This window comes from Tiliqua scincoides, chromosome 4, assembly GCF_035046505.1.
Source record: "Tiliqua scincoides isolate rTilSci1 chromosome 4, rTilSci1.hap2, whole genome shotgun sequence".
Lineage (NCBI taxonomy): Eukaryota > Metazoa > Chordata > Lepidosauria > Squamata > Scincidae > Tiliqua > Tiliqua scincoides.
In genome coordinates, this window is record NC_089824.1 from 83717743 (window position 1) to 83726476 (window position 8734).

Sequence of the window (8734 nt, forward strand, 5' to 3'; positions counted from 1 at the left end):
AGGGCTAAGCTGGACAAAACTTCCCTTTCTGATATGGTAGTTTTCTAAGTCGTGAATTTCAGGAAACCTGCACACATTATAAGATTATAGTGGAAATGGAACTGCTAAATACTAGGTGTCCAATCTAGCCAACTTTCCAGCTTAGCTATCTTACACCAGCTTAGCTTCAGCAGCAGAACTATGATTTTTTCATTCAAATAAATCAGTGGATTGCTATAGCTGGGCTCATACAACACATAAGTACAGCAATCAGTTGTTCCTGTTGATAACCAACTGCATTCCATGCATAAACTAAGGAAATACAGTAATAAGAATTGGGATTGGATGTTGGTTTTGTTTTAAACTGATGATCTACAGCTGTTCTAACAATTTGATGATTATCAGATCTGTCTGGCATGTTATTGGGGCCATTAGTTACAGAAAAGGTTTGGGACAACTGAGACACTTAAATAGCCTATGGAAGATTCCCTTTAGATCTTCCTACTGTTCAAAACTTTTATATACCTACGTTCTCTATTTGAGCTGCTGTATCAGATTCAGATCCCAAAAGGAGCAGGCCCAGGGCAGCTATGAGGTTTGCAGGAGAAAATAAGATATTTTCAGATGGGTTTTCTTTGCTCAGCAGGTGGAAAAAGTCAAGGGTAAACTTAGCTTTTACTTCACTGAAGGTGGCCATTGTGAAATCTAAGGGTTCTGTAACAAGAAGAAAAAGGAGAGGATCAACAACAACAACAACAAAAGTATATGTGATCCATATATAGCATTATTTTTTAAGGTTCCATTGCTTGAATTGTGGCAAACAAGGTTTAGCCCATTTCTGCCCAGCCCACAAGTGTACACACTCGGTCCCTGTTTCGCATATTCAACACTGGGCAGAAATGGCTTAAGTAATTTTCTGGCAAGTTGTGGTGGTTGGCAACCTTCAGTCTCGAAAGACTATGGTATTAAGCCTACAGCACCTGGTATTCCCAGGCGGTCTCCCATCCAAGTACTAACCAGGCCTGACCCTGCTTAGCTTCCGAGATCAGATGAGATCGGGTACGTGCAGGGTAACACTTACACTCATACAAACTGTTGTTTCTTTACATTCATGGCTGACAGCTACCTAAGTGCTGGCTTAGTTTATTCAATCAGCAAAATCTAATAGTACAGCATGCCCTGAGTTGTAGACCAGTCTGCAAATGCAGGGGAGAGGATTGAGGACGGTGTAGTGGTTCAGGAGTTGGACTTAGCCTTGGAACATCCAGGTTCAAATCCTTGCTCAGCCATGCAGCTTCCTGCCTGACCTTGGGCCAATCTCTCTCTCTCTCTCTCTCTCTCTCTCTCTCTCTCTCTCTGTCAACGCCTAACCTACCTCACAGGATTGTTGTGGGGACAAAAGGAGGAGAGGAACTATGTACACCACCCTGAGCTCCTTTGAGGAAGGGTGGTATAAAAACATGAAAAATAAATATTTGAGTAGTTGTTCTTTTTTTTATTTTAAAAAAACAAAAAACCCTTCCCGTGCACAGGAAAAGAGCATATCAGGGAGAAAAGATCACTTCCTCCCCAGCATGTTGTTTTCCTCTGTGCAGGAAAGTTTTGTGGAAAAGTATTCAAGCAAGGAGGTCTATTCTCTCCTGTAGTCTAAAGGATATAGTCCAGAAAAATCTGTGCCATTCAATTCTGCTAATGGTATAAACTGGTTTTAAGACTTTCCAGTCACCCTGGAGCCAGATGCAATCTGTCATCCCTGATAGATATATGAAAAGTGTTGCTGGGAAGCTGTAGCACCTGTCAAGCAACAGAAAGAGATAAACTTATCTTGCGGATAAGATAGCTATGTTACACAATAGCCATGATACAAATTATGTCTTGTAATTCACTGACAATACTTACAGCATCAAAGTGTTTTCACTTTATGAGCAGTTAGTTCCAGACTCACTAGCTAATTTGCAGTGCAATGTTTTACTTTCTCCAAAGTAGGTCCTGCTGAGTTCAATGGAACATACTCCCAAGTACATGTGTATAAGGTTGCAACCCAAGACATCTTAGCCAATTTATATATGAATTGTAAAGTCAGCCTTTGCATCCAACAATAGCAGGCAAGATCATTCAAGAACAACCTCCTACAAGTCAGCCAGTGCAACCCAGACCACAGTGTGCCACAAGCAAGAGTCATGGGATGAGTTTTGACCATTTGCATTTGCTTGCTCACATGTAACATTGTACTTAAAAAAAACACGCTTCTCAAATATTCAAAACACTGAACAGTTCTATTATTAAGGGGCAGCCAAACCAGAACTGACTTTTAATAAAATTAAATTGGATTTGATAGGACCACATGGGAGAAGGCAAAACACACTCTCAGGACACATACTTTGCATGCAGAAAGTCCTACTCTCCAGCACCTTCAAGTGGGACTGGAAAAGAGCCCTGGGCAGTCACTGCCAGCCAGTGAAGATTCTTCTGAGCTAGATGAACTATTGAGTTTACTCAATATAAGGTAGCTATGATCATATAGCCAATGATAGCAACATGTTTGTCAGTACTAAGGTTACTGCCCTGTGGCCACAGAAGATGTGGTCAAACTAGTAATAGGTCAGTTCCACCTCCCTTCTGGAAGCCAAAGTATCAGACAGAAGGGAACTCTGTACTAGTCATCTCTTCACATCCCTTTTCAGTGATGTCTGTTTTGCACAGCCCTTTGAAACGCATTTTTGCCCAGCCCACAGGTGTACACATTTGGTCCCTGTTGCGTATATGCAACATTGGGCAGAAATGGCTTAACTAAACCCATCAGCAATCAGGCAGACTTCAAAAAATGCATATATTTACCTTGCCTTCGAGGAGTCTAGCAGTATGCGATGTGCTCTTCTGTGAGTGTTGTTTATAAGGATCTCTTTCCACTCTCACTGCCATTGACCTAGCTTGCACCTACAAATTTATACTGATGGGTACAAATCTAATTTGAATTAATTATGCTGGTGTAAGAGACACAAAAAGAGCATTTGATCATGGATGGTAATTATGGATAATTGTTTATGTCTGCTTAGCATATGCAATAGACAGAAAAAAATGTTATGATAGTGCCTGCCATATCATGTTCTCATCCATAAAAATGTTGTCATAATTTCAACCATAAATTTTTTGAACCTATTTTTATGAACCTATTTCTTGGATGATAATTTTCAAGTTCCATCAGCCATTTAGACCCTGCAGTTGCCATTACTGTAGCTTCATTGGGGCAGTGATTTTCAGATTGTGGTGCCTCAGGAAACCACCTGAAGATAGATAAAAGAAAGTACTTCTTCACACAATGCACAGTTTATTTCTGGAAGTTGCTGTTGCAAGATGTGCTGACAGCCACTGACTTAGGGCGCAATCCTAACTGTGCCCTGGACCAACGCAAGCCCCTTGTGCTGGCCCAGAAGGGACATAAAGATGCCATAAAGCACATTTGTACCTCCATGGAAGTAAGCCGTGCCAATACATGGAAGTGCACTGGCCCGCAGAGGCCAAATCCATTCTCTGCAGCAGCGGGTGAAGGTAGATCCGTGCCTGCCGAGTTTGGCCAGCACAGGGGTCTGGAGGGGTGGGCAGAGGTGGGGAGGAAGTGTTTTGGAGCGGGGGGCGGGCAGTGGGTGGGCCCATGGGCAGGCGGGCAGGGAGCAGGAGGCAGGGCCAGGATCCGGCAATTATGCCGGATCCTAGCTCCCATTCCTGGGTGGCATGGAGCAGCTCCTGATTTCTCTGTTCTGCTTGGATCTGCACCATGTCAGGTGGTGCAGATCTGAGTAGACCCATTGGGGTCGCTGCAGTTCACCTTGGGGTAAGGGGAAAAGTTTCCCCTTGCCTCGGGCCAGGCTTCAGCCGGCTCCAAATTTGCGCTGGATACAGGAGGATACAGGAGGGGATACTGGATACAGGAGGGGATTATCATTCCCAATCTGTGAACTTTTCAGAAACATCTGTCTGGCCAATATAGAAAGCAGGATACTAGTCTTGATCAGCTCTTCATCAGGTGGGTTAGGAACCAGAAGTGTGTCATAACCTAACCTCAGGTGAATCACAGCTGTGCTGCCATAACCATTTTGTTTTCAGGATCAGGACTGCACAATTAAGGGTGCAATCCTAACCCCTTATGAAAGTGCTTTCCAGCACTGGCATAGTGGTGCCAATGGGACATGTGCTGCAGCCTGCAGTTGGGTGTCACTCACGGAGGCCTCCTCAAAGTAAGGGAATGTTTGTTCCCTTACCTCAGAGCTGCACTGCCCTTATGTCAGTGCTTTCCAGCACTGACATAAGGGGTTAGGATTGCGCCCTAAGAGCAGTAGTCAGGGCTAGCGGTCCTTGATGAGCTCAGAGATGTGGTCAATCTCTCCCAATCTTCAATGGATCCCCAAAATCTCTCATTCACCTAGAGGCGGCACAATATGATTCACTGCCTGATGCCACCCTCACCTGACACTGCCACAAGCATGCACTCCCCAAAAAACCTTCCCATGAGATCCTTTGCTGCGAAATAGGAAGTGCAGACTTGTACTTCCTGTTTTATGAAAGGACCTGCACAAGGAATCAGTAAGGTGAGTGGATAGGGAGGAAGCAGGTCACCATTGCCCACGTGGTATTTTTGGGTGCAGGCAGCAGCTATCTGCTTCCCAATCCACTTATCTCACTCTTTCCTCTCGTAATCCCTTTAAACAAACCAGGAAGTGCACTTTCTGGTTTGTTTAAAGAGATCATGTGACCTTGCTGATTAATGCAGCTCCATCTGTGGTACACTGGAGGGAGGTGGCAGCAGACTTGGGATGAAGGGCACTCCAAGTCTGCTGCTGTCCCCACCAGCCACGACTCAATGTGAGCCGCATCTTTCACTTCAGAAAGAACTGGTTGTGTGCCTAACTGACTGCTCTCCCTTGGCATGGCACTCCTCAGCTCTCTGGCTTGCTTAGATTCCTCTTGTCCTCCATGCATCTTTCAAAATTAAGATCATGCTGTTGCCATGCCTTTCTCTGCATTTTTTTCTCTTTGGCCTGAAAGAGACAAAGAGGAATCATGGTTGCTCCATTCATCTGCCCCTTTTGCCCACTGGGCTTTTGCAGGTGGGTCCCATAGTGCATGTTGAGATTTGAAGTGAGTCCCAGCTCTTGCCAAGCTGAAGACAACTTGCCTCAATGAAACTTTGCTCTGATTCAGCGGAGTCTTGATCAAATTGCTATTTTCTTAAGTACATTACCTGAACAATCACCCCTGCGTGCAGCAAGCCCACACCCGAGGACCTGTCACAGAGACGGCAGGGGAGGCAGCCCACCAAACAATTTTTGCAGCCTGTGGGAGTTTGTTACAGCCTAATCCTAACTAAAACCCTGCACAGTGCCACAGGGGATTTTTGGTCTCCTTGAGGTAAGGGAACCTTTTCCCCTTGCCCTGGGGTAAGCCGCAGCAGTCACTATGGGTCAAGTTGGACCCACACCAGCAATCTTGCTGACACAAGTCCGAGTTGATCCATGCAGGCAGAATGGGCATGGGAAGAGGGTTTGGACAGGGTCACTGAGAGGATTTCACCAGGGGGTACAAAGTTTCTTTTGGGCTCCTTCCCAAAGAGGGAGGGGGTGAAACAGAGAGATGGGGTGGGCAGAATGGGGGCAAAACAGGCAAGGGGAAAGTGGCAACAGCCAGAATAGTCTTTGGAGCCCAGTCTTCCCAATGCAGAGCTCAGGTCTACCTGCCTTCCCAGTGTTGACAGCTAGATACAGTAATACAGAAAAACAAACATACTCCTAAGTCTCTCTAAAATCTTTCTAATATAAAGAATCATTGCAGGAGATTAGTATTTTATTTAGGCTCACACTAGAATGGAAAGTCCTGTGTGAATCAAAATGTACTTCTGCAGCAGCTGCAGTCCCACAGCTGTGTTGCTGAGCTCCTATGCACTCCTTCTTGGTAAGCAGACCCACAAGCCAAAGAGCTACTGTTATTTTCCTCCCAGATGTGACACTGTTATGGAATGTATGCATTCCTGGGTCTGGTGTGTTTAGCTTTGGGAGTAGTTGCTGCCATGTGCCCACAGTAATCCCACATGGGTGAGGTTGGAAAATGGAAGATCCCATTTTGAGGCAACAAAATTTGGCTCCCGGGCCCCCTTTCTGACCCTGGGCCTGGGTACAAATTACCCCCTTTACCCCCCTCTCCTAGGCCCTGGGTTTGGATACAGCATGCACTGGCACCACTGAACCCACCCCAATCCTAGACCCAATCTGCCAACCCCCTGCCCCTATCACCAACCTCCCCTGCCCCTGTCACCACCCTCCCTGCCCTCTCCTCACCCCTGTGCTGGACTTACCTGGTCCAATGGGTGTCCCAGCAGCCACTGGCATACACAGGAAGACTCTGGCCTTCCTGCTGCCACACCAACTACTAACCCTGTTGCAAAGCATTTTCCAGCACTTTTGCAACCATGCACAGAGGCCAAACCCATGTTCCACTGGCACATCACTTAGTCAAGATTGGGCTGTTTGAGTCCTAACAAATGATCCAAGCCTGTCTTGATGTGCTGAGGTAACAACACATATATTCTAACTAATAGATTCCTCTGTCCTAGTTCAGTAAATTGTAGCAGCCACAGGTGCTACTTCACCATCAACCTTTCTATGTTTCTTTAAGCAAACACAAAGCAACCAAAGCTTATATATGTGAATTGGGAAGTCTCCATTTCCTCAAGTCTTACTAGCTGGCCTCTGGCCAAACTAGAATTGTGTCAGCTTTAGCCCCACATCTAAATGTGGGTAGTACTGGCTACCCTGCCAAGATTATTGCAAGGCCTGTATGCAAGCTAATGTTTGTAAAGTGCTTTCAGTACTTGAAATGTGCAATATACATGCCAGATACCATAATACAAGTTGTCTGACTGCCCCATTGTGGATGCTGCATGGCACCAGCAATCTGTAGTTATAATGAGAGAATGGGTACTGGAGGGCAGTGTAAATGCCATGTGAAGAAGTGTTTGCCCAGCCCAGGTAATGAGATGAGTAGGATTAAGGGTGTGGTAATTTCACATTTAGCCCAGCTGATGGACACAACACAAGCTATGTTTCATGGTCAAAAGTGGGGTAGGATTGCATCAGAGGAAAAAAAAAAACTCTCAGGCTAAGAACATTCCATTAGAACTAGCACATAAATAAGTTTCAGAACATGTTACATGGGAAAGGCACAGAGCAGGTCAAGACAAGGAAGCACCAGTACACTTACCAAAAAAGGATTTTAAGTGGGACAATGCTTCTTCAAGTGTCCCTGTTCTGGCCCTCTTTCAAAACAGGGCAGCAGAGCTGGGGTGGTAGGGAAAAAAAGGGCTACAAACTGTAGTGAGTTAGTGGGTGGGTAGGTAGGTGGGTGGGTGGGTGCGTAGGCCAGCAAGCTGAGTGGCCTGCCTCCAGTGTGGCTGCCAAAAATTGAGGGAGGAGGTTGCTACTACTGCCAGCAGTTCCTGTCGCCATCCCACTACTGCTGCCACGACCAGACACTGTCCTGCCACTGGTGTTGCTGGGAGATCCCACCACTGTCCCGTTGCTTCGGCCACCACCAGAGGTTCCTGCCACCATCCTGCCCTTATTGTGCCTCTTCTCTGATACCACCAGTTCCTCTAAACCAGGGGTGCCCAAACCCGGGCCCTGGGGCCACTTGCAGCCCTCGAGGATGCTCAATGTGGCCCTCAGGGAGCCCCCAGTCTCCAATGAGCCTCTAGCCCTCCAGAGATTTGTTGGAGCCTGCACTGGCCCAACACAGCTGCTCTTAGCATGAGGGCAACTGTTTGACCTCTTGCGTGAGCTGTGGGATGAGGGCTCCTGCCACTGCTTGCAGTTTCACGTCTGTGATGCAGCAGAGGCAGCAAACGAAAGGCCAGCCTTGCTTCATACAAGGCTTTGAGTTATTGCAAGACCTTCATTGATTCATATAAGTTCATCTTTAATATATTCATTTATGTAAACTTATGTAAATTTATTCAAATTTTAAATGTAAACAGTGTCAAAGAGATGATGTGGCCCTCCTGCCAAAAACTTTGGACACCCCTGCTCTAAACTGACCAGGTGAGGAGAGGAGTAATCTGCTTGTTCACAGAAGGTCAAAAAATGGGGGAGAAGGGAGACAATTCAACTGTGACCTTAGGCACCGGTCTGACTTGGACCAGGACTGGCAGGAGCATTCAAGCCTTTGAACTCTCCCTGCAGTATGAACTATATATAGCCAAGCAAGAGATCATATACAGCTGCAGTGCAGCTTCTTATTACACAGTGAAAGTAATGTAAGAAGCCCTGTACCGTATACAAAGAACCCACTCTGTGGCACCTTCTGTATGATTGAGAGCTGCAGTCTATCTTCATAGCATGGGAAGGAACTATCATAGCTGACAGAACTGTCAACAGCTTTCATAGGCATAGGTATCAGCACACAGCACGCTTGGACAACTGTCAGGGCTGCAGTGGTATAGCTGGATCATTTGACACCCAGGCCCCATACATTTTTCTCACCCCATACAACATAATTAATTAATTCACATTTTTATACCACCCTTCCTCTAAGCAGCTCAGGGTGGTGTACATAGTTCCTCCCCTTATTTTGTCCTTACAACAACCCTGTGAGGTAGGTAAGACTGAGAGATAGTAATAGTCATGGCATGAAATGAATAATAATAATGGCCAGAAAATAAATGCAGTGAATATTTCCCCACAAGCAGTGGATGAAAGCCACAAATGGT

At 45.9% G+C, this 8734-nt stretch overlaps 1 pseudogene; it reads right to left on the reverse strand.

Annotated features, from left to right (window-relative positions):
* Nucleotides 1-947: 947 nt before the first annotated feature.
* On the reverse strand, nucleotides 948-1062 carry LOC136650202 (5S ribosomal RNA; annotated as a pseudogene).
* Nucleotides 1063-8734: the final 7672 nt, after the last annotated feature.